General features: G+C 37.4%; 1 long non-coding RNA gene across 1 annotated transcript in view; it reads left to right on the top strand.

Annotated features, from left to right (window-relative positions):
* LOC136792407 (uncharacterized) overlaps positions 1 to 25,386 on the top strand; it is a 150,187-nt gene extending 124,801 nt beyond the window's left edge. The window contains exon 3 of the long non-coding RNA XR_010836146.1: positions 25,327 to 25,386. This is a non-coding gene — a long non-coding RNA (uncharacterized lncRNA). The remainder of the gene's footprint in view (positions 1 to 25,326) is intronic.
* The last annotated feature ends 1,468 nt before the right edge of the window (positions 25,387 to 26,854 follow it).

Genomic DNA, 26,854 nt, shown 5'->3' with positions numbered 1-26,854 from the left:
AGTGCCCCTCCTGCCATCTCATTGTGGCAGCTTCTTCATCTTTGGGTGTAGAATATCTTTTATGGTAGGTTCCAGGAGTTTTTTGTCTATAGTTGTTCAGCAGTTAGTTGTGATTTTGGTGCTTTCATGAGAGGAGAGGAGGTGATCTCAAGTCCTGCTACTCCACCATCTTGTCTCCAGTCTCTGCTGTAGATGTTTTAACATAGCAGGAACTTCATTAACCATTTTATTGCCTGATAAGTTTTTAAAGGGTAATATGTTCTCATTTCAAACAGAAAAACATCATTCGGGAATGTTTGTGTGTTTGGGTGTATACAAGTGGTAGATATGAACTACCATGTCTATGACAAAAGCACAGAATTTCTAGGTCCTCCAGGTCATCGTTTAGAAAATGAACTCTAGCACACTATGTTCATGAATAGATTATCACCAGGATACTCGTTAAAATTATTTTTTCCTTTGTGTATAAAAAAACACATGACTTTACACCAGTGGTTCTCAACCAGGAGTGATTTTGTCTGCCAAGGAACATGTGGCAATGTCTGGAAACATTTTGGTCATCACAACTGGGGGTAGGGTGGAGGAAGTGCTCCTGGCACCTAGTGGGTAGAGGTCAGGGATGCTTTTAAACATTCTACAATGAAGAGGACAGCCCCTGTAAACAAAGAAAAATCATCCCCAAATAACCCTGCTGTAAACTGCATGTTCCCATTGTCTTCTATACCAGATCTATGAAAATGCTAAAGGATACTTTTCTCCACTTCCTCTCATTACAAATCAGGAACTTAAGGCTTTTTATTCAACTGTTATAATCTTTCTTTTTTGTTATTTCTCTGCCACATTCTATCAGTCTCTTAGAAGTGCTAACATGGGAACTATTTCAGTTACTTGGCAAATACAGTAATTTCATTACAGGACCTGTTTAGTGTCTTGTATTTCCAGAAAGACTTAATATTTTAAAAATATATATTACTGACAAGTAATGTCTTTCCTTGCTTTTGAAAAACTCAGTTGAGGAAGCCAGTGCAGCTTTTTTATTCCTTTGTCATTTTTCAATGTGTGAGAATTGTGGTTGCCAAGACTTCTAGGAAGGATAAATTGGGAGTGTTTGTTAGGGGTTGAGAAAGACTTGGTGTTGATGTTTAAAATGTTATGTATATGCTTATATTTATTTCCAGATTTGTTCAACATAATTTCTCATTTTTTCCTTAAATTGGACAAATCACTCTTGCTTAGACTTAACTACGTTTTTATTAGTGTTTCCATTTTTCTGAAGGACTCCCAAATCAATATCTAGGTAAACCATAATGTAGGCCTGTTGGTGGCTCTCTCATTATTCTCACAGGATTGTAGCGCCACCTACAGGAGTCCTTATTCATACCACTATTTGACCAGCTCTGCTCCCAGCAAGCATTGATATTTGTATAGTACAAAGGAGAAATGAACAAGTCTGGAAAACAAAGGAAGACAACAAACAAAAACCCAAGGGAAACACTTATGTTATACCATGTCTTTCAAGTATGAACTTTACTGAAGACTTTTGAAAGCAAGTAATTTCTTGATTTCCAACACCAGAGGGAAATATTACTTTCAAAAATTTGGATTTTTAATAAAATAACTTCAAGTTTAAAATAAAACTATACATTTATTTTTTAATGTGCTGAAAAGAAATGAGTGATGATATTTAATGATATGGAATTTTGAAAAATCAATACAAAATTTTATAGATAAAAATTGACCTGGAATCTTTTAAAAATTAATGTTTTCGTTTTCCATTCTCTTCAAAACATGGGTTTATTCAATTGAGTACCTTTCTCTTTTTGGCAAAAGCCAGTATTTTCTTTCTTTTTTTTTTTTTAACATCTTTATTTGAGTATAACTGTTTTACAATAGTGTGTTAGTTTCTCCTTTACAACAAAGTGAATCAGTTATACATATACATATGTTCCCATAACTCTTCCCTCTTGTGTCACCCTCCCTCCCACCCTCCCTATCCCACCCCTCTAGGTGGTCACACAGCACAGAGGTGAACTCCCTGTGCTATGCTGCAGCTTCCCACTAGCTATCTAATTTACATTTGGTAGTGTGTATATGTCCCTGCCACTCTCTCACATCGTCACAGCTTACCCTTCCCCCTCCCCATATCCTCAAGTCCATGCTCTAGTAGGTCTGTGTTTTATTCCCGTCCTATCACTAATCTCTTCATGACATTTTTTTTTTTTTTAGATTCCATATATATGCGTTAGCATACGGTATTTGTTTTTATCCTTCTGACTTACTTCACTCTGTATGACAGATTCCAGGTCTATCCACCTCATTACAAATACCTCCATTTCATTTCTTTTTATGGCTGAGTAATATTCCATTGTATATATGTGCCACATCTTCCTTATCCATTCATCTGTCCATGGACACTTAGGTTGCTTCCATGTCCTGGCTATCATAAATAGAGCTGCAATGAACATTTTGGTACATGACTCTTTTTGAATTATGGTTTTCTCAGGGTATATGCCCAGTAGTGGGATTGCTGGGTCATATGGTAGTTCTATTTGTAGTTTTTTAAGGAACCTCCATACTGTTCTCCATAGTGGCTGTATCAATTTACATTCCCACCAACAGTGCAAGAGGGTTCCCTTTTCTCCACACCCTCTCCAGCATTTATTGTTTCTAGAGTTTTTGATGATGGCCAATCTGACCAGTGTGAGATGACATCTCATTGTAGTTTTGATTTGCATTTCTCTAATGATTAATGATGTTGAGCATTCTTTCATGTGTTTGTTGGCTATCTGTATATCTTCTTTGGAGAAATGTCTATTTAGTTCTTCTGCCCATTTTTGGATTGGGTTGTTTGTTTTTTTGTTATTGAGCTGCATGAGTTGCTTATAAATTTTGGATATTAATCCTTTGTCAGTTGCTTCATTTGCAAATATTTTCTCCCATTCTGAGGGTTGTCTTTTGGTCTTGTTTATGGTATCCTTTGCTGTGCAAAAGCTTTTAAGTTTCATTAGATCCCATTTGTTTATTTTTGTTTTTATTTCCATTTCTCTAGGAGATGGGTCAAAAAGGATCTTGCTGTGATTGATGTCATAGAGTGTTCTGCCTATGTTTTCCTCTAAGAGTTTGATAGTGTCTGGCCTTACATTTAGGTCTTTAACCCATTTTGAGTTTATTTTTGTGTGTGGTGTTAGGGAGTGTTCTAATTTCATACTTCTACAGGTAGCTGTCCAGTTTTCCCAGCACCACTTATTGAAGAGGCTGTCTTTTCTCCACTGTGTTTCCTTCCCTCCTTTATCAAAGATAAGGTGACCATATGTGTGTGGGTTTATCTCTGGGCTTTCTATCCTGTTCCATTGATCTGTATTTCTGTTTTTGTGCCAGTACCATACTGTCTTGATTACTGTAGCCTTATAGTAGAGTCTGAAGTCAGGGAGCCTGATTCCTCCAGCTCCATTTTTCGTTCTCAAGATTGCTTTGGCTATTCGGGGTCTTTTGTGTTTCCATACAAATTGTGAAATTCTTTGTTCTAGTTCTGTAAAAAATGCCAGTGGTAATTTGATAGGGATTGCATTGAATCTGTAGATTGCTTTGGGTAATAGAGTCATTTTCACTATGTTGATTCTTCCAATCCAAGAACATGGTATATTTCTCCACCTATTTGTATCATCTTTAACTTCTTTCCTCAGTGTCTTATAGTTTTCTGCATACAAGTCTTTTGACTCCTTAGGTAGGTTTATTCCTAGATATTTTGTTCTTTTTGCTGCAGTGGTAAATGGGAGAGTTTTCTTAATTTCATTCTCAGATTTTTCATCATTAGTGTATAAGAATGCCAGAGATTTCTGTGCATTAATTTTGTATCCTGCTACTTTACCAAATTCATTGATTAGTTCTAGTAGTTTTCTGGTAGCATCCTTAGGATTCTCTATGTATAGTATCATGTCATCTGCAAACAGTGACAGCTTTACTTCTTCTTTTCCTATTTGGATTCCTTTTATTTCTTTATTTTCTCTAATTGCTGTGGCTAGAACTTCCAAACCTATGTTGAATAATAGTGGTGAGAGTAGGCAACCTTGTCTTGTTCCTGATCTTAGTGGAAATGGTTTCAGTTTTTCACCATTGAGAACAATGCTGGCTGTGGGTTTGTCATATATTGCCTTTATTATATTGAGGAAAGTTCCCTCTATGCCTACTTTCTGGAGGGTTTTTATCATAAATGGGTGTTGAATTTTGTCAAAAGCTTTCTCTGCATCTATTGAGATGATCATATGGTTTTTCTCCTTCAGTTTGTTGATATGGTGTATCACGTTGATTGATTTGCGTATATTGAAGAATCCTTGCATTCCTGGGATAAACCCCACTTGATCATGGTGTATGATCCTTTTAATGTGCTGTTGGATTCTGTTTGCTAGTATTTTGTTGAGGATTTTTGCATCTATGTTCATCAGTGATATAGGCCTATAGTTTTCTTTCTTTGTGACGTCTTTGTCTGGTTTTGGTATCAGGGTGATGGTGGCCTCATAGAATGAGTTTGGGAGTGTTCCTACCTCTGCTATCTTTTGGAAGAGTTTGAGAAGGATAGGTGTTAGCTCTTCTCTAAATGTTTGATAGAATTCGCCTGTGAAGCCATCTGGTCCTGGGCTTTTGTTTGTTGGAAGATTTTGAATCACAGTTTCAATTTCAGTGTTTGTGATTGGTCTGTTCATATTTTCTATTTCTTCCTGGTTCAGTCTTGGCAGGTTGTGCATTTCTATGAATTTGTCCATTTTTTCCAGGTTGTCCATTTTATTGGCATAGAGTTGCTTGTAGTAATCTCTAATAATCTTTTGTATTTCTGCAGAGTCAGTTGTTACATCTCCTTTTTCATTTCTAATTCTATTGATTTGAGTCTTCTCCCTTTTTTTCTTGATGAGTCTGGCTAATGGTTTATCAATTTTATTTATCTTCTCAAAGAACCAGCTTTTACTTTTATTGATCTTTGCTATTGTTTCCTTCATTTCTTTTTCATTTATTTCTGATCTGATCTTTATGATTTCTTTCCTTCTGCTAAATTTGGGGTTTTTTTATTCTTCCTTCTCTAATTGCTTTAGGTGCAAAGTTAAGTTGTTTATTCGAGTTGCTTCCTGTTTCTTAAGGTATGATTGTATTACTATAAACTTCCCTCTTAGAACTGCTTTTGCTGTATCCCATAGGTTTTGGGTCGTCGTGTCTCCATTGTCATTTGTTTCTAAGTACTTTTTGATTTCCTCTTTGATTTCTTCAGTGATCACTTCGTTATCAAGTAGTGTATTGTTTAGCCTCCATGGGTTTGTATTTTTTACAGATGTTTTCCTGTAATTGATATCTAGTCTCATAGCGTTGTGGTCAGAAAAGATACATGATACGATTTCAATTTTCTTAAATTTGCCAAGGCTAGATTTGTGACCCAAGATATGATCTATCCTGGAGAATGTTCCATGGGCACTTGAGAAAAATATGTATTCTGTTGTTTTTGGATAGAATGTCCTATAAATATCAAGTAAATCCATCTTGTATAATGTATCATTTAAAGCTTGTTTTTCCTTATTTATTTTTCATTTTGGATGATCTGTCCATTGGTGACAGTGGGGTGTTAAAGTCCCCTACTATGATTGTGTTACTGTCGATTTCCCCTTTTATGGCTGTTAGTATTTACCTTATGTATTGAGGTGCTCCTATGTTGGGTGCATAAATATTTACAATTGTTATATCTTCTTCATGGATCGATCCCTTGATCATTATATAGTGTCCTTCTTTGTCTCTTGTAATAGTTTTTCTTTTAAAGTCTATTTTGTCTGATATGAGAATTGCTACTCCAGCTTTCTTCTGATTTCCATTTGCATGGAATATCTTTTTCCATCCCCTCACTTTCAGCCTGTAAGTGTCCCTAGGTCTGAAGTGGGTCTCTTGTAGACAGCATATATATGGGTCCTGTTTTTGTATACATTCAGCTTTACAGACAAGTTTTTGCTTGTCTGTAAAGGTTTTAATTTCTCCATCAACTCTGTATGAGATCCTTGCTGGGTAGAGTAATCTTGGTTGTAGGTTTTTTTCCTTCATCACTTTAACTATGTCCTGCCACTCCCTCTGGCTTATAGAGTTTCTGCTGATAGAGTTTCTGCTGAAAGATCAGATGTTAGCCTTATGGGGATTCCCTTGTGTGTTATTTGTTGTTTTTCCCTTGCTGCTTTTAATATGTTTTCTTTGTATTTAATTTTTGACAGTTTGATTATTATGTGTCTTGGCGTGTTTATCCTTGGGTTTATCCTGTATGGGACTCTCTGTGCTTCCTGGACTTGATTGACTATTTCCTTTCCTATATTAGGGAAGTTTTCAACTATAATCTCTTCAAATATTTTCTCAGTCCCTTTCTTTTTCTCTTCTTCTTCTGGGACCCCTATGATTCGAATGTTGGTGCGTTTAATGTTGTCCCAGAGATCTCTGAGACTGTCCTCAGTTCTTTTCATTCTTTTTTCTTTCTTCTCTGCAGTAGTTATTTCCACTATTTTATCTTCCAGGTCACTTATCCTTCCTTCTGCCTCAGTTATTCTGCTACTGATCCCGTCTAGAGTATTTTTCATTTATTGTGTTGCTCATCGTTACTTGCTTCCTCTTTATTTCTTCTAGGTCCTTGTTAACTGTTTCTTGCAATTTGTCTATTCTATTTCCAAGATTTTGCATCATCTTCACCATCATTATTCTAAATTCTCTTTCAGGTAGACTGGCTATTTCCTCTTCATTTGTTAGGTCTGGTGTGTTTTTATCTTGTTCCTTCATCTGCTGTGTGTTTTTCTGTCTTCTCATTTTGCTTATCTTACTGTGTTTGGGGTCTCCCTTTTGCAGGCTGCAGGTTCATAGTTCTATCTATTTTTGGTGGCTGTCCCCAGTGGCTGAGGTTGGTTCAGTGGGTTGAGCAGGTTTCCTGGTTGGGGGGACCAGTGCCCCTATTCTGGTGGATGAGGCTGGATCCCATCTCCCTGGTGGGCAGGTCCACGTCTGGTGGTGTGTATGGGGATGTCGGTAGCCTTACTGTGATTCTAGGTAGCCTCTCTGCTAATGGATGGGGCTGTAGACCTGTCTCGCTCTTTGTTGGGTATAGGGTGTCCAGCACTGTTCATTGCTGGTCCTTGAGTGAAGCTGGGTCTTGGTGTTGAGATGGAGATCTCTGGGAGATTTTCGCCATTTGATATTACGTGGAGCTGAGAGGTCTCTTGTGGACCAGTGTCCTGAGGTTAGTTCTCCCACCTCAGAGACACAGCCTTGACACCTGGCTGGAGTGCCAAGAGCCTTTAATCCACACGGCTCAAAACAAAAGGGAGGAAGGAAGGAAGGAAGGAGGGAAATAGGAAAGAAAGGAAGAAAGAAAGGGGAGAAGACAAAATAAAGTAGGGTAAAATACAGTTATTAAAATAACAAAATAATTATTAAGAAGAAAAATTTATGTTAAAGAAAAAGAAAAAAAAAAACAAAAAACAAAAAAAAATGGTTGGTCTAACCCCAGGACAAATGGTGAAAACAAAGCTACACAGACAAAATCTCACACAGCAGCACCCACATACACACTCACAAAAAGAAAAAAGGGGAAAATAATAGTCTATCTTGCTCCCAAAGTCCACTTCCTCAACCTGGGATATTTCGCTGTCTATTCAGGTTTTCCACAGATGCAGGGCACTTCAAGCTGACTGTGGAGCTTTAACCCGCTGTTTCTGAAGCTGCTCGGAGGGACCTCCCCCTCTCTTTGTTCGCACAGCTCCTGGTGCTCAGCCCTGGACCTGGCCCCGCCTCTGCGCGCAGGTCGTCCCAGGGCGTCTGCCCTTCGCTCAGAGAGGGCGGGGTCAAAGGAGCAGCGTTAACGGAGCAGCTGATTCGTGGTCTCTGGCTCACTCAGGCGGGGTGGGGGGGGGCACGGATGTGGGGCGAGTCCGCAGCGGCAAAGGCCGGCGTGATGCTGCACCGGCCCGAGGCGCGCCGCGCGTTTTCCCGGGGAAGCAGTCCCAGAATCCCAGGACCCTGGCGGTGGCGGGCTGCACAGGCTCCCGGGAGGGCCGGTGTGGAGAGTGACCTGTGCTCGCACACAGGCCTCTTGGTGGCGGCAGTAGCAACCTTAGCGTCCCACACCCGTCTCTGTTGTCCGTGCCGACAGCCGCAGCTCGTGCCCGTTTCTGGAGCTCCTTTATGTGGTGCCCTTAGTTCCCTTTCCTCGCGCCCCAGGAAGCGAAGAGGCAAGAAAAAGTGTCTTGTCTCTTCGGCAGCTCCGCGCCCGTTTCTGGAGCTCCTTTAAGCTGCGCGCTTAAACCCCTCTCCTCGCGCCAGGAAGCAAAGAGGGAAGAAAAGGTCTCTTGCCTCTTCGGCAGCTCCAGGCTTCTCCCAAACTCCCTCCCGGCCAGCCACGGTGCACTAACCCCTTCAGGCTGTTTTCACTCTGCCAACTCCAGACCTTTACCTGGGATCCGCCCGAGGCTCAGTTCCCAGCCCCGGCCCGCCTCGGCGGGTGAGCAGACAAGCCTCTCGGGCTGGTGAGTGCTGATCGGCACTGATCCTCCGTGAGGGAATCTCTCCGCTTTGCCCTCCACACCCTGTTACTGCCGCGGCTCCGAAGCTTCCCCCTCCGCCACCCGCAGTCTCCGCCCACGAAGGGGCTCCTAGTGTGTGGAAACCTTTCCTCCTTCACAGCTCCCTCCCACTGGTGCAGGTCCCGTCCCTATTCTTTTGTCTCTGTTTATTCTTTTTTCTTTTGCCCTGCCCAGGTACGTGGGGAGTTTCTTGCCTTTTAGGAGGTCTGAGGTCTTCTGCCAGCGTTCGGTGGGTGTTCTATAGGAGAAGTTCCACGTGTAGATGTATTTCTGATGTATCTGTGAGGAGGAAGGAGATACCCGCATCTTACTCTTCCGCCATCTTCTCGCTCAGTCCAAAAGCCAGTATTTTCTGGCTTTAAACTCACACTGCCTATTTTTGATAATGAAAAATGATATCAAGTTCATGTTCTTGTAACCTGTGCTCCTCTGCTTTATGCATGTGGACTTTACTACAGAAAACTGGTATATAGACACATCAGCATAAGATAGCATCTGTGAGAACCTTTAAGAGCATTAAGGGCAGATTTAGACCAACACACAGGTATTTGTTTAGTAAGAAACAAGTTGGCATTCTAAAATCTACCTCTTATCTGCTGTGAAAAGGATACTTAATTCCTGAAGACCTAGGTTTTACACCAACTAAAGAGGTAAAATTTGGTAATTACATCATCAAAATCTGCCTGGCCACACTGCGTGTGCCATGCAATCACACTCTTCTTTTTCACCAACAGAATGTTCATTGGTTCCTTTTGGTAACTTTATGTACTGTGGATTAAAATCAGACCTTGTCTATTCCTATCAGGGAAGGAAAAGGAAAAGGAGAAGAAGGTATTTGTAGAGTGAAGACCAGCCAAGAAAATTAAACGAGACCATTGAGCTTAATGGAGTTGGAGAAACCAAGAGGCAATTATTAGTTCAAAATAATGACCTTCCATCCAACTTCAAGGAAATGTGGGATAGCAGAATTCCCTCAATTCTCTCTGCATTTCTCTCTGTCTCTCCTGTGCCTAACCACGGAAGGACACAAGGAATGAAGGTGGTAGGGATCAATAAACAACTATGCTAACCATGAAGTATGGTTATACAGCTTAAATATTTTTTTCCAATAGTATCAATTCCCTCTGTAATAATTAAAATAGCACCTCAAAAGTGAGCCATATGGAGCTTTCTAAGAATATAGGTAAAATAATTCTCAGTTGGTCCCAAAGAGATTTACAGCTATTTATAACCTAAAACCAGCACACTGGCTGTGATAGAATAAAAGCTGTTTGGGGTAGTGTCATGAAAACAATTAAATAAAAGAGCCAAATAGTTTTAATGGGATGACACTTGTCTTAAAAGTGCTGGGAGAAAATTTGTCCTTTCTCTGTTCTGTTGTGCTGAAATAGTGTATATAGAACAGATTATGTTGCCCAGACAAGCAGGTTGGAAGTAGAATGATGATCTCACTTTGTTGGTGAGTTTGAGATCTATCTGTATGTACATTTGGGGAGTTTGTTTTCTTATTCAAATATAGTGAATAATAAAACTAAACCATTGAATGAACCCATCTCCCTATTATACAAAATTGCTTTAGTAACCTTAATATCTAGTTTATGTTATAGTGAATTATGACTTACAATATAGAGTTAATGTAGCATACTTATATAATGCCATTGCTTATAATTTTGTTAACATACAAGCAGGAGTTCCTCTCTTGCCACTTTAGATCAATTTCAGAATTAAAATAATCTACCTAATACATATTAAGTGAGAGAATATAGCATTAATTTCTTTAAATTTTGTCTGAAGTTGTATAAATCTATAAATATTTCTTACATGATCCTGAGAGCTCCTGAGAAATAAATGAACAGTCCAAAAGATTCTGTGATTTGAAAAAGCAAAATCTGTTGTAAAAAGGAAATATAAATCAAGAGGAAAAGCCACACGAAAGAAGTATGTATTCAATCTTTGCTTGGGATCAAACTACATTTTTCTCATAATTTAAACAAAATTCAGAGACTAAGATGCCAAGTTGATACATGACTTGGAATATATTGAAGTTATCACAAATTCTGGAACACTGTTGAAAGGAAAAAGAAAATGCTAATGTTAAATTTTTGATGCTACAAATGGAATGCTTTAGTATCATAAAACATCTTAGCCTAAAAAGTGCATCTTAATAAAGGTAAGTATGTTTCAATCATTTTTCTGGATCTCTTCTTTAAGATTTTAAAAACCTAGAGTCATGTCTGCCATCATGCTAGTATTTCCTTAACTGGGAAGACACTTCTCTTGGTAAAAGGTTGAAGCTACTCCTTCATGTGTGTGATTTCCTCTGGCACTAGGGACTCTGCCTCTGGTTTGTCAGAGGAGAACTTTAAAATGGGAAAACTTTAGTCAACCAACATTATTTTCATTGACAAATATCCATGCTATTTAGCTTAACTTTTTTGTTGAAGGGACAGTTGTTTTAAACTCAATTTATCAGTTACCATCATGAGCTGTGTTATAAGCATCCCAAAGCCAAATCCACTAGTGCCTCTATGTGCAAGTTCACAGTTACCCCCTAAGAAAGTAGTACATGCACTAAATGTAATTTTGACTTTGTCTATAAGGGTAAGTAAAGTACAAGGGCTTAGTTCCTTACCAGGAAGGACTCCATCTTATGGCAGGGATGATTAGGAATACAGTTAGAACCAGTATATTGTACAGACATTTCTCATTTTTCCCACTTGACTGACCTTTGGTTATATCAAGGTCCCTTCTCATAAGCATCCAAAATGCCCTCTTCTTCCTATCTTTTTCTCCTTCTTTTATGACACCTTTTCTTCCTTCCTCTTCCTGTCCAATTACCCACAAGCACACACCTGCCTGGATTATTGGCTTCCTCTGGGCATCATTGTCTTTGAGATGCTAGCAATGATATTAGCAAAGGCAAGTCCTCTTTCCCTGGTGCATCTTATGCTTTAGAGTGGAGTAAATATAAGATTGGCCTTTGGTTTCACTAATATGCATTATTCTTCTGTGTTATAAGCATTGCTCTAATGCATTAATACATCAAAAGCTATCCTTATTTTGCAGAGGACCTAAAAAGCCACTTGAATACTTCCAGGTCTTTTAAATGAAATGACCATGAGAAACAGGGTGAAAGAGAAAGAAAATCCTCTCACCTATCCCCCTCTTCCCACTAATTACCAAAGGCTTCGGGCCTTGGAATCAAATCACTTCTGGGACCCAAGAGCTATTGGCCCAAAATATCTGGCAGTTAATACCAATACTTTTCATTTTATCATTAGTTTTAGTCTTCCTAAGATGCCAAGTGATGACTCAGTGAAAATTGTGTTTAAATTGCCAAAACTTTGAATTTTACACATTTTTCTTAATAGAAAAGTTGAGACTAAGCCAATATTTCCTGTACTAACACTAAAATCTAGCTATTTGTAAGTATTCATTTAAAGGGAGAAGTGATTATTTTTCAAAAAGAATTCTATCCCAAATCCAAATTAAACAATTTGCTCATTTCTGCTCCTGTTTTCTGGTCTCCATTTTAATTACTCTTATTTGGTTGTCTGAATTTACTCATAACTCTTACCTATCAGGAGATAAAAGGAATGGGAAAGCAAGTGTGCCATTTTATACTTCAAAGTCAGAATCAACATGCTAAATCTACTTCCCAAGTCCTCCTTGAAAGCCTTCAGTAAATTATTCTATAAATTATTCCAGGGGTATTGACAGAGAGCGTGGCTTTCATTTTTAGCTTTTATCCATAGCATAGAAGATCTTACTGGTATGGAGCTAACTCTTTAAGTTATTTAACTGTAGTTGGGGTGGGAGGTAGGGAGAAGAACACAAATTGAATAAAGACTATCTCTGAGTGCATTCATCTACTGATTTTCCATTCAGAGGTTCACAGACAGTCAATAACATACAGAATAAATTTGTCTGTTGGGAGTTCTAATCAGCTGAAGAAAAACCAACTCCAAAGTTCTAATAAGTCTTTAAAACACAGGATTATGGCAAGTCCATACACTGACTCTGACTCTATCAACTGGATTTCTTCACATTGCCCATTATTCTGATCCCATTTCTATACCCACACACAATCCTTTAGTTCTTAATTTTTCTATACAGTTGACTCTCTAACAACACAGGGGTTTGGGGTGCCAACCATCCCACACAGTCGAAAATACACATATAGCTTTTGACTCCCCAAGGACTTAACTACTAATAGCCTACTTCTGTTGATCAGAAGCCTTACCAATAACCTAAAAACTTGATTAAGACGTTCTATAAGTTACATGTATTATACACTCTATTCTTACAATAAAGCTAGAAAAAAATATTAAGAAAATCATAAGGAAGAGAAAATACATTTACAGTACATATATGTGTTTATTGAAAAGAATCTGCATAGAAGTGAACTTGTGTGGTTCAAACCTGTGTTGTTCAAGGGTTAACTGTAGTACCAACAGTCAATGGCAAAGGTTTTCAAATTTTAAAAGGCAATAATAGTTTTTAAATACTGATAATGTTTTTTTGATCCACCTCCTAGAGTAATGAAAACAAAAACAAAAATAAACAAATGGGACTTACTTAAACTCAAACCTTTTTGCACAGCAAAGGAAATCATAAATGAAACAAAAAGACAATCCTCAGAATGGGCAAAAATATGTGCAAATGAAGCAACTAACAAGGGTTTAATCTCCAAAATATACAAACAGCCCATGCAGCTCAATATCAAAAAACAACCCACCAAATCAGAAATGGGCAGATCTAAATAGACATTTCTCCAAATAAAACATACAGATGGTTAAAAAAACATATGAAAAGATGTTTCATATTACTAATTATTAGAGAAACGCAAATCAAAACTACAATGAGGTATCACCTCACACCACCCAGAATGGCCATCACCAAAAAGTCTACAAACAATAAATGCTGGAGAGGGTGTGGAAAATAAGGGAACCCTCCTACATTGTTGGTGGGAATGTAAACTGGTACAGCCACTATGAAGAACAGTATGGAGGTTCCCTAAACTAGAAATAGTGCTACCATATGATCCAGCAATACCACTCCTGGGCATGTATCCAGAGAAAACCATAATTCAAAAAGATACAAGCACCCTAATGTTCATGGCAGCATAATTTACAATAGCCAGGATATGGAAGCAACCTAAATGACCATCAACAAAGGAATGGATAAAGAAGATGCCGTCCACATATACAATGGAATATTACTCAGCCTTAAAAAAGAACAAAATAATGGCATTTTCAGCAATATGGATAGACCTGGGATTGTCAGACTGAGTGAAGTCAGAGAAAGACAAATATCATGATATCGCTTATATGTAGAATCTAAGAAAAGGCTACAAATGAACTTATCTACAAAACAGAAAGAGAGTTACAGATATAGAAAATAAACCTATGGTTACTGGGGGGTAAAGGGCAGGGAGGGATAAATTGGAAGATTGGGATTGACACATACACAGTACTATACATAAAATAGATAACTAATCAGGACCTACTGTATGGCACAGGGAACGCTATACTCTATAATGGCCCAAATGGAAAAGAAGCCAAAAAAGAGTGTATATATGTATATGTATAACAGATTCACTTTGCTGTACACCTGAAACTAATACAACATTGTAAATCTACTATACCCCTATAAAAATTTTTAAAAATAAAACAAAATTTTGGTACTTTCTACAATAAAATAAAATAATAGTCTCAAAATAGCTTCATTTATAGGAAAATCACATATTATTAACTACTTGACAAGTGTGGAAGGACAGGATTATTAATAAATGACATTGGAAAAAACTGCTTATCTTTTTAAGATCTTTACCTCAGTGTTTTCAATTAAATATAGATCAAAATGGTAAATATAAAAATTACAGAGAAATTAGAAGAAAATAGAAATTAAAACTATCAAATGTTAGGAATGGCATAATATCTAACATTAGAGATAATAGGATAAAATCCAAATAAAAGATAAACAATTTTGTACACACAAAATAATTTTTGATCATTAAAAATAAGAGAGGAACCAAGATGGCGGAGTAGAAGGATGTGCTCTCACTCCCTCTTGCAAGAACACCAGAATAACAACTAGCTGCTGGACAGTCATCAACAGGAAGACACTGGAACTCACCAAAAAAGATACCCCACATCCAAAGACAAAGGAGAAGCCACAATGAGATGGTAGGAGGAGCGCAATCACAGTAAAATCAAATCCCATAACTGCTGGGTGGGTGACTCACAAACTGGAGAACACATCCCACAGAAGTCAACCCACTGGAGTGAAGGTTCTGAGCCCCATGTCAGGCTTCCCAACCTGGGGGTCCAGCAACAGGAGGAGGAATTCCTAGAGAATCAGACTTTGAAGCCTAGTGGGAGTGATCACAGGACTTTGAAAGGACTGGGAGAAACAGAGACTCCACTCTTGGAAGGCACGCACAAAGTAGTGTGCACATCGGGACCCAGGGAAAGGAGCAGTGACCCCAGGAGAGACTGAACCAGACCTACCTGCTAGTGTTGGAGGGTCTCCTGCAAAGACAGGGGAGGCGGGGGCTGTGGCTCATCTTGTGGACACGGACACTGACAGCAGAAGTTTTGGGAAGTACTCCTTGGCATGAGTCCTACCAGAGTCTGTCATTAGCCCCAACAAAGAGCCCAGGTAGGCTCAAGTATTGGGTTGCCTCAGGCCAAACAACCAACAGGGAGGGAACCAAGCCCCACCCATCAACAGTCAAGTGGATTAAAGTTTTACTGAGCTCTGCCCACCAGAGCAACAGTCAGCTCTACCTACCACCACTCCCGCCCATCAAGCTTCATAGATAGCCTCATCCACCAGAGGGCAGACAGCAGAAGCAAGAAGAACTACAATCCTGCAGCCTGTGGAACAAAAACCACATTCACAGAAGGACATCCAGATGAAAAGGCAGAGGGCTATGTACCAGATGAAGGAACAAGATAAAACCCCAGAAAAACAACTAAATGAACTGGAGATAGGCAAACTTCCGAAAAAGAATACAGAATAATAGTGAAGATGATCCAGGACCTCCGAAAAAGAATGGAGGCAAAGATCGAAAAGATGAAAGAAATGTTTAACAAAGACCTAGAAGAATGAAAGAACAAACAAACAGAGATGAACAATACAATAACTGAAATGAAAACTACACTAAAAGGAATCAATAGCAGAATAACTGAGGCAGAAAAACGGATAAGTGACCTGGAAGACAGAATGGTGGGATTCACTACTGTGGAACAGAGTAAGAAAAAAAAAATGAAAGAAATGAAGACAGCCTAAGAGACCTCTGGGACATTAAACACAACAGCATTTGCACTATAGGGGTCCCAGAAGGAGAAGAGAAAGGACCAGAGAAAATATTTGAAGAGATTATAGTCAAAAACTTCCCTAACATGAAAAAGGAAATAGCCACCCAAGTCAAGGAAGCACAGCAAGTCCCATACAGGATAAACCCAAGGAGAAACATGCTGAGACACATAGTAATCAAACTGGCAAAAATTAAAGACAGAAAAACGATTGAAAGCAGCAAGGGAAAAATGACAAATAACAAAAAAGGGAACTCCCATAAGGTTAATAGCTGATTTTGCAGCAGAAACTCTACAAGCCAGAAGACAGTGGCATGATATACTTAAAGTGATGAAAGAGAAGAACCTACAACCAAGATTACTCTACCTGGCAAGGAACTCATTCAGATTCGATGGATAAATCAAAAGCTTTACAGACAAGCACAAGCTAAGAGAATTCAGCACCACCAAACCAGCTCTACAACAAATGCTAAAGGCTCTTCTCTAAGTGGGAAACACAAGAGAAGGAAATGATCTACAAAAACAAACTCAGAACAATTAGAAAATGGTTATAGGAACATATATATCGATAATTACCGTAAACGTGAATGGACTAAATGCTCCAACCAAAAGACACAGCCTTGCTAAATGGATAAAAAAACAAGACCCATCTATATGCTGCCTACAAGAGACCCACTTCAGACCTAGGGACACATACAGACTGAAAATGAGGGGATGGAAGAAGATATTCCATGCAAAGGAAATAAAAAGAAAGCTGGAATAGCTATACTCATCAGAAAAAATAGACACAAAGAATGTTACAAGAGACAAGGAAGGACACTACATAATGATCAAGGGATCAATCCAAGAAGAAGATATAACAATTATAAATAATATGCACCCAACACAGGAGCACCTCAATACATAAGGCAACTGCTAACAGCTATAAAGAGGACATTGACAGTAACAAAATGATAGTGGGGAGACTTTAACACCTCACTTACACCAATGGACAGATTATCCAAAATGAAAATAAGTAAGGAAACAAAAGCTTTAAATGACACAATAGACCAGATAGATTTAATTGATATTTATAGGACATTCCATCCAAAAACAGCAGATTACACTTTCTTCTCAAATGCACATGGAACATTCTCCAAGAGAGATCACATCTTGGGTCACAAATCAAGCCTCAGTGAATTTAAGAAAATTGAAATCATATCAAGGATCTTTTCTGAACACAACTCTATGAGATTAGAAATCAATTACAGAGGAAAAAAAACGTAAAAAATACAAACACATGGAGGCTAAACAATATGTTACTAAATAACCAAGAGATCACTGAAGAAATCAAACAGGAAATCAAAAAATACCTAGAGACAAATGACAATGAAAACACAATGATCCAGAACCTATGAGATGCAGCAAAAGCACTTCTAAGAGGGAAGTTTATCCTATAAAAGCCTACCTCAAGAAACAAGAAAAATCTCAAACAAACAGTCTAACATTACACCTAAAGGAACTAGAGAAACAAGAACAAACAAAACCCAAAATTAGCAGAAGGAGAGAAATTGTAAAGATCAGAGTAGAAATAATTGAAATAGAAACAAAGAAAACAATAGCAAAGATCAATAAAACTAAAAGCTGGTTCTTGAGAAGATAAACAAAATTGATAAACCATTAGCCAGACTCATCAAGAAAAGAGGGAGAGGACTCAGATCAATACAGTTAGAAATGAAAAAAAGAGAAGTTACAACAGACACCACAGAAATATAAAGCATCCTAAGAGACTACTACCAGCAACTATATGCCAAGAAAATGGACAACCTGGAAGAAATGGACAATTCTTAGAAAGGTATAACCTTCCAAGACTGAACCAGGAAGAAACAGAAAATATGAACAGACCAATCACAAGTAATGAAATGGAAACTGTGATTTAAAATCTTCCAACAAACAAAAGTCCAGGACCACATGGCTCCACAGGTGAATTCTATCAAACATTTAGAGAAGAGCTAACACCCATCCTTCCCAAACTCTTCCAAAATATAGCAAAGGAAGGAACACTCCCAAACTCATTCTACAAGGCCACCATCACCCTGATACCAAAACCAGACAAAAGACACTACAAAAAAAGAAAATTACAGACCAATATCACTGATGAACATAGATGCAAAAATCCTCAACAAAATACTAGCACACAGAACCCAACAACACATTAAAAGGATCATATACCATGATCAAGTGGGATTTATCCCAGGGATGCAAGGATTCTTCAATATACGCATATCAATCAATGAGATACACCATATTAACAAACTGAAAAATAAAAACCATATGATCATCTGAATAGATGCAGAAAAAGCTTTTGACAAAATTCAACACCCATTTATGATAGAAACTCTCCAGAAAGTGGGCATAGAGGGAACCTACCTCAACATAATAAAGGCCATATATGACAAACCCACAGCAAATATCATTCTCAATGGTGAAAAAGTGAATGCATTTCCTCTTAAGATCAGGAATGAGACAAGGATGTCCACTCTTGCCACTATTATTCAACATAGTATTGGAAGTCCTAGCCATGGCAATCAGAGAAGAAAAAGAAATAAAAGGAATACAAATTGGAAAAGAATAATTAAAGCTGTCACTGTTTGCAGATGACATGATATTAAACATAAAGAATCCTAAAAATGCCACCAGAAAACAACTAGAGCTAATCAATGAATTTAGTAAAGTTGCAGGATACAGAATTAATGCACAGAAATCTCTTGCATTCCTATACACTAATGATGAAAAATCTGAAAGAGAACTTATGGAAACACTCCCATTTACCATTGCAACAAGAAGAATAAAATACCTAGGAATAAACCTACCTAGGGAAACAAAAGACCTGTATGCAGAAACTATAAGACTGATGAAAGAAATTAAAGATGATACCAACACATGGAGAGATATACCATGTTCTTGAATTGGAAGAATCAACATTGTGAAAATGACTCTATTACCCAAAGCAATCTACAGATTCAATGCAATCCCTATCAAACTACCACTGGCATTTTTCACAGAACTAGAACAAAAAATTTCACAATTTGTATGGAAACACAAAAGACCCCGAATAGCCAAAGCAATCTTGAGAACGAAAAATGGAGCTGGAGGGATCAGGCTCCCTGACTTCAGATTATACTACAAAGCTACAGTAATCAAGACAATATGGTACTGGCACAAAAACAGAAACACAGATCAATGGAACAAGATAGAAAGCCCAGAGATAAACCCACGCACCTATGGTCAACTAATCAATGACAAAGGAGGCAAGGATATACAATGGAGAAAAGACAGTGTCTTCAATAAGTGGTGCTGGGAAAACTGGACAGCTACATGTAAAAGAAAGAAATTAGAACACTCCCGAACACCATACACAAAAATAAACTCAAAATGGATCGGAGGCCTAAATGTAAGACCGGACACTATAAAACTCTTAGAGGAAAACATAGGAAGAACACCCTTTGACATAAATCACAGCAAGATCTTTTTGATCCACTTCCTAGAGTAATGGAAATAAAAAGAAAAATAGACAAATGGGACCTAATGAAACTTAAAAGCTTTTGCACAGCAAAGGAAACCATAAACAAAATGAAAAGACAACCCTCAGAATGGGAGAAAATATTTGCAAACAAATCAATGGAGAAAGGATTAATCTCCAAAATATATAAACAGCTCATGCAGCTCAATATTAAAGAAACAAAGAACCCAATCCAAAAATGGGCAGAAGATCTAAATAGACATTTCTCCAAAGAAGACATACAGATGGCCAAGAAGCACATGAAATGCTGCTCAACATCACTAATTATTAGAAAAATGCAAATCAAAACTACAATGAGGTATCACCTCACACCAGTTAGAATGGGCATCATCAGAAAATCTACAAACAACAAATGCTGGAGAGGGTGTGGAGAAAAGGGAACCTTCTTGCACTGTTGGTGGGAATGTAAATTGATACAGCCACTATGGAGAATAGTATGGAGGTTCCTTACAAAACTAAATATAGAATTACCATATGATCTAGCAATCCCACTACTGGGCATAGAACCAGAGAAGACCATAATTCAAAAAGACACATGCAGGGCTTCCCTGGTGGCGCAGTGGTTGAGAGTCCACCTGCCGATGCAGGGATGTGGGTTCGTGCCCTGGTCCAGGAGGATCCCACATGCCACGGAGCGGCTGGGCCCGTAAGCCATGGCTGCTGGGTCTGTGCGTCCGGAGCCTGTGCTCCACAGTGGGAGAGGCCTGCATACCGCAATGAAAAGAAAAAAAAAAAGACACATGCACCCCAATGTTCATTGCAGCACTATGTACAATAGCCAGGTCATGGAAGTAACGTAAATGCCCATCGACAGATGAATGGATAAAGAAGTTGTCATACATATATACAAAGGAATATTACTCAGCCATTAAAAAGAATGAAATTGAGTCATTTGTTGAGACGTGAATGGATCTTGAGACTGTCATACAGAGTAAAGTAAGTCAGAAAGAGGAAAAGAAATACTGTATATTAACGCATGTATGTGGAACCTAGAAAAATGGTACAGATGAACCGGTTTGCAGGGCAGAAGTTGAGACACAGATGTAGAGGACAAACGTATGGACACCAAGGGGGAAAACCGTGGTGGAGTGGCGATCGTGGTGTGCTGAATTGGGCGATTGGCATTGACATGTATACACTGATGTGTGTAAAATTGACGACTAATAAGAACCTGCAGTATAAAAAACCAAAAAAACTAAACTTTCTTTGGGTTATTTGTATGGAAATATTTTAATATAGATGTTCCAAACATTACATGAAATCTCTAAAAATCTTATATGTTCTGGTATAATGTTATAAGCCATAATTCTAGTTATTACTTTAAAATGTACATCTCAGAAATAACTAAATTTTCTTGTCAATTGATTATGAACTTTCATCAAATCTTTAACCATGGTCATTTTTAAGTCTTTTGTCATTTACAGACAGTTCTGGGTGTACTCTGACGCTTTTGCAAAAATGTTCCTATAAAAGGGTTTCATCTCCAAGGAATTCGTGGAAAAGACTGACAAGTACAGGTTTCTGGTAACTGAGTATACTAGTGAACAGAATGAATATGCATTTTCAGAACTCTAATGGAAAACTGATGAATTCATTAAAATGCTAACAAAAGATCAAGATAAAAAAACAATTACTTGGGATTGAGTGAACTGATGAGGATGATTATAATTTTTGTGACTTGGAATTAAAAAAATCGACAAGCACTCAGAGGCAAAAAATATACAAATCAATTTTCACTGCAAAGTAAAGGAGCTGTTACAGCGGAGGATTACTGGACTGAATGTCAATATTATGACATAGTATGAGTGTGTTTTGCATTTGGTAATTGCAGTCATTGTTGCTTTTGTTGTGGTCATCCATTTACAATGCTTGGTGTCAGTTTATTTATCTCTTGTAAAAATAAAATACTGTGTGTGTGTGTGTGTGTGTGTGTGTGAGTTGTGGAAAAGAAAAGAGCTCAGGAGTTGTCACTTCCATCCTCACAACAGAATAAAATCTAAGTAAACTAAAAAATAAAATAAAATAAAATAACATCAAAAAGGATAAAATATTTAGGCATGACCTTAACAAAATAAGTGTGAGATATGTACATGGCAAACTACAAAATATTGTTGAAAGAAAATAAAGAAGACACAATAAATGGAAAAAAACATCCCAGGTTCATTGATCAGAAGGCCTAATACTGTTAAGGTAACTATACTTTCCAAATGGAGCAACAGATTCAATGAATCTGTGTTGAAATTCCAGTTGCCTCTTTTTTTCAGTAATTGACAAGCTGATACTAAAATTAATTGAAAATGCAAGGAACCCAGGATAATCAATATAACCTTGAAAAGGAACAAAATTTGGAGTATTCAACTTACCATTATTGAGTTCAAAACTCACATACAGCTATGATAATCAAGACACTGTGGCACTGGCATAAGGCTAAACATATAGATCAATGAAATAGAATTTAATTACCAAATATGAATCCTTACATTTGGGCCAGTTGATTTTACAGGTTTGCCAAGACAATTCAATGTGGAATTTTTTTCTAACAAATGTTGCTAGGACAAGTGGATATCCACACACAAGTTGGACTCCAACCTCACACCATATACCAATTGACTCAGGGTGGAACATAGACTTAAATATAAAAGCTAAAACTTTAGAATAAAACATAAGAGTAAATCTTCATGACCTTCAGTTAAACAATGGTTTCTAGTTTATGACACCAAAAGGACAAGTGACAGAATAAATTGAACTTCATCAGCATTTAAAACTTTTGTGATTCAAAGCATACTATCAAGAAGGTGAATAGACAACCCAAAGAATGGGATAAAATATTTGTAAATTATAAAGCTGATAAGAGTGTCTTATCCAGAATATATATAGGACTCTTACAACTCAAAAATTAAAAAATAAAATATTCCAATTAAAAATAGTTAAATAATTTGAATAGATATTTCTCTAAAGAAGATATATACATATAGTAAGCACATAAAAAGATGCTCAAAACCTTTGACCATTAGGGAAATGCAAACTTATGCACAGTGAGGTAAACTTCACAAATCTTAAAGGCATTCAACTAAAGGAAAGAAGAAGTTTGAAAAGACCATATATTGTGTGATTCCATTTATATGACACTTTGGAAAAGGGGAAACTATAAGTAAGCAGATTAGTGTTTACCAGGGGCTTGAGAAAGAGGATGGTTAAATAGGTGAAGTGAAAATATGTGTTGGGTGTATGTATATTTCTGAAATATATCTCTGTACTGTCTTCACAACTGTTTTTTAAATCTAACTGTTCTAAATTTTAAAACTTTATTTTTGAAAAGTCATTTCTGATCTTAATATAAAGAGCATTAGCAATATTGTAATATTCCCTGCATGCATATCCCCAACTTCATCCTCTTCCCTACCCACTGAGGGTGTGATTTATTATCATTTTGAAGTCTCTATTCATCATTCCTTTATTTCACCTTATTATTTTTCTCTCTACATTTATATTTCCAAATAACATACGTTCAGCTTTGCTCATCTTCAAACTTAGATAAATGTAAGTGTATAAATTAATCCGTATCACTAGCATAATCATGAGAAAACATGAGATAAATCCACATTTTGGAACATTCTACAAAATATTTGACCAGTACTTTTCAAAAGGGTAAAGTTCCTGAAAAATAAGTGAAGACTGAGAGAGTGTTGCAGATTGGGAGAATACCTGATGTAGCGGGTAGACCCTAAGATGGTACCCGATGATCCCCACCTCTTGGTATAGCACTTTGTGTTCTAATCCCTGCTCATGTGTGTGGGCAGGAACTGTGACTTGCCCACATGGCAAGGAACTGAATGTAACCTCTAGACAATGGCCAGTAAGGAACGGAGGCCTTTGGTCCAACAGACTGCAGGTAATTGAATTCTAACAAGCATGTGAGTTTGGAAGGGTATTCTTCCTTGGCTAAGCCTTCTGTTGAAACTTTATCCTTGGACATTATCTACATCTGGATTCTTCACCCACACAAACTTTGAGACAATATGTGTGTAATTTTAAGATGCTAAATTATGTGGTAATTTATTATTAGCAAAAAAAAATTGTGATACATATGGAAAATAAATGTAATGTTGTATCCTGGAATATTGGAAAAGAAAAATGACCTTAGTTGGCAAACCTACTGATAAAATATCAAGAAAGTCCAGACTTCCTTTAGTAGTTTTATACCACTGTTAATTTCTCAGTATTTATAAATAAACTATGGTGATATAAGAAAAAAAAATAAGTTAAAAAAAGAAAATATTGAAAATAAATTTCAGGAAGTTTTACAAAGGAAATGTACATATTTCATATAAACACACAAAAGAAACACCAAGACTAGCATAAGTAACTGGATATAGGACTTAAATTATTTTGTCTTTGGTTAACAATCATATGTTTAAGTTATCTAGTGATAAAAGAAATGAAACATTGTCTAAGCTCATTGGTATTATACTTTTAAATTATATATAAATATGTAAACACTGTACATACTTTAGACAAAGAGATCATATGCATACATAAATAATAAAAGAAGTGGGATATTTCTAGTAGTAGTTTTTTAGCTATTAATGAAGTATAGAGTTTACAAATAAAAGCATCCAATACTGGTGAGGATGGACATCTTCAAACACTGTTGGTGATAGTGAAAAATATCCACTTTGGAAAGAATGTGGCAATGCTTATATAATAAGATATAAAATGCGACCCTTTGTTTATCAGTTTTGGTTGGGGTCTCAAGAGAATAGATGATAACTGATCCCTTATTCTATAGTAAAGTGCTAGACCATCTGCAGAACTTGCAAAGAAAGTGTCCAAGTATACAAGAACTCAACACATCATCAACCTCCTGGCTATATAAACAAAGACCAATAATTTAATTACGGAAGTTGAAGGCTTAAGAGAGGATTTATTTGGAGAAACATGGAGGTGCTGTGGTCCCATGGGAGTGGTGCTAGTCTTCTTTTGCCTCAAGAGTAGTGAGAAATGATTTAAAGAGGCAACTCGGAAAGCTTGCTGTGATTTCTTGGAGTTGGTGGTCAATGGGCGTTGAAGGAGTGGCTTTGTAGAAGCCACTTTTTATCAGAAGCATCTGATAAACCTGAGATATCTAACTATAAAGAAGCTGGCTGAAGGAGCCTGTGACATCAGTGTAGATGGGACTCTTTGACAGTCAGAGGTGTGTGTGTGTGTGTGTGTCTGTCTGTGTCTGTGTGTAGGGAATGTGATAGGAGATTGTTGGAGGACTTAGATTAGGAAGTGAAGTGATGTGATTGGATTTACACTTTAAAAGCTGACTCAGGCTGAGGAGTGGATTAATAATAATCGTAATTGTGATGGTTAATTTTATGTGTCAATTTAACTAGACCATTAGGTGCCCAGACATTTGGTCAAACATTATTCTGGGCACCTAATGATCTAGTCAAGGGAGAATTCAGTGTTGGGAGTTCTGTGGAGTGTTTTGGGATGAGATTAACATTTGAATTGATAGACTGAATAAAGAAGATTCCCTTCCCTGATATGGGTGGCAATTATCTAATCAATTAACCATGTGAATAAAATTTAAAATGCTGAATAAGAGAGAACTCCTGCCTGAATGTTTGAGCTGGGACATCAGTCTTTTCCTGCTTTAAGACTGAAACTGAAAAATCAGCTCCTCTTAGGTCTTGAGCCTGTCAGATTTCAGACTGGAACTTACACTATTGGCTCTCCTGGTTCTCAAGTCTTTGAAGTTGGACTGAAGTTTAAACTATTAATATTAGCTCACCTAGTCCTCAGGCCTTTGAACTTGGACTGGAACAATACCATAATAATTACTAACATTGACTCTCTCTTGTACTAGGTGCTACCCATTGGCTCCCCTGGGTCTCCAGCTTGCTGACTGCAGATCTTAGGACTTTTCAGACTCCATAATCATGTGAGTCAATTCCTTATAATATATCTGTTTCTAAATATGTGTCCATATATTCTGTTGGTTCTGTTTTTCAGGAGAACCCTGAATAATACAGTAATACTTACTAACATTAAGTGTGTCTTATACTAGATGCTATCCAAATGTTTTATGTTTACATATATCAATCTATGTAATCTTCACAATGAGTCTATAATAGATACTATAATGGTCATCATTTTAAAGATGAGGTAATTGACAGAACTAGTTAGAGGTAGGTCAGGTCCAAGATTCTCATTCATACAGTCTACTTTCTGCACTCACTCCCCTACCCCCTACTCTATACTCCATAGTAACAAAAAATGATTACGGTTAGGGACAATGATGGAAGCAGGGAGACCATTATAAAGCTCTTGCCAATCAGGCAAGAGATGCTAGTGACTAAGACTAGGCTTAGAGCAGATTGTAATTACATGTTGAAGGTGTGTCATAAGAGACAAGTGCCAAACACAGCAGTGGACATGTATCCTGTGAAAGCAAAGCAAAGGAAAAACAAAACAAAACAAAACAGATTTTTGGAATTAACTTGTTACTCTAGCATACCTAAACTATTCTTTCTTATGATTTTGATTTTTTCCACATCATGTTTTAATGCATTTGAAATTTTATCTATCCATTAGATGTATATACATTATAATTATATAAATATATAATAGATAAATTAATAGATAAAACATATATGTACAGCTTTGTTTATGTGGGTACATTTATTTTACCAAGAGGGTTTATAGTTATAAATTCTCAAAGAGGCTTATATCCTCACAAAAGTTTAAGAGCATGGGTTTAAAGAGTCCCGATCAGGAGTTTCTAGGGTACAATACAGACACCTGAACCCCACTGGAGCCAAAGAACTACCTGGTGATGTTCTTGAGTGGAACCCTGATTACTGAGAATAAAAATGATGGGTAGCTCCTGAAGCAGAGCAGATGCTAAATGTCATTGATAAATGGCATTTATCAAGAAAGGAAGATAGGAGATTTGGACAGAGAATCAGGAATCCTGCTTTGAGCATTCCAAGTTTGAAAGACTTTATGCTTCTAAGCAGAGAGCCAGACTATGTGGTTTCATATAAGAGTCTGGAGCTCAAGGGAGAATTCAGTGTGGAGATGTAAATTTTAGTGGTATCGGTTTATGGGTGATATTTAAAGCCATGAGACTAGAAGCCATGAGACTAGGAAGAGTGTCTAAATAAAGAACAGAAGGCGGCTCAGAGCCAAGCCATTCCAACATTTGAAGCTTTGAAATAGGAGGCAAAATTAGTGAGGGAGACAGAAAAGGAGTAGATAGAGGGGTTAGAGGAAAATCAGGAAATGGATGTATTTCAATACCCAAAGGAAGAAAGTATTTCAAGGAGAGAGAGGGGAATGATGCTGCGGGAGCAAGATGAAGGATGAGGAGTGACAACTGGCAGGATGGAGGC

The sequence above is a fragment of the Kogia breviceps genome, chromosome 13 (assembly GCF_026419965.1).
Source record: "Kogia breviceps isolate mKogBre1 chromosome 13, mKogBre1 haplotype 1, whole genome shotgun sequence".
Taxonomy (NCBI): domain Eukaryota; kingdom Metazoa; phylum Chordata; class Mammalia; order Artiodactyla; family Physeteridae; genus Kogia; species Kogia breviceps.
This window is presented reverse-complemented; position numbering and strand designations above follow the sequence as displayed.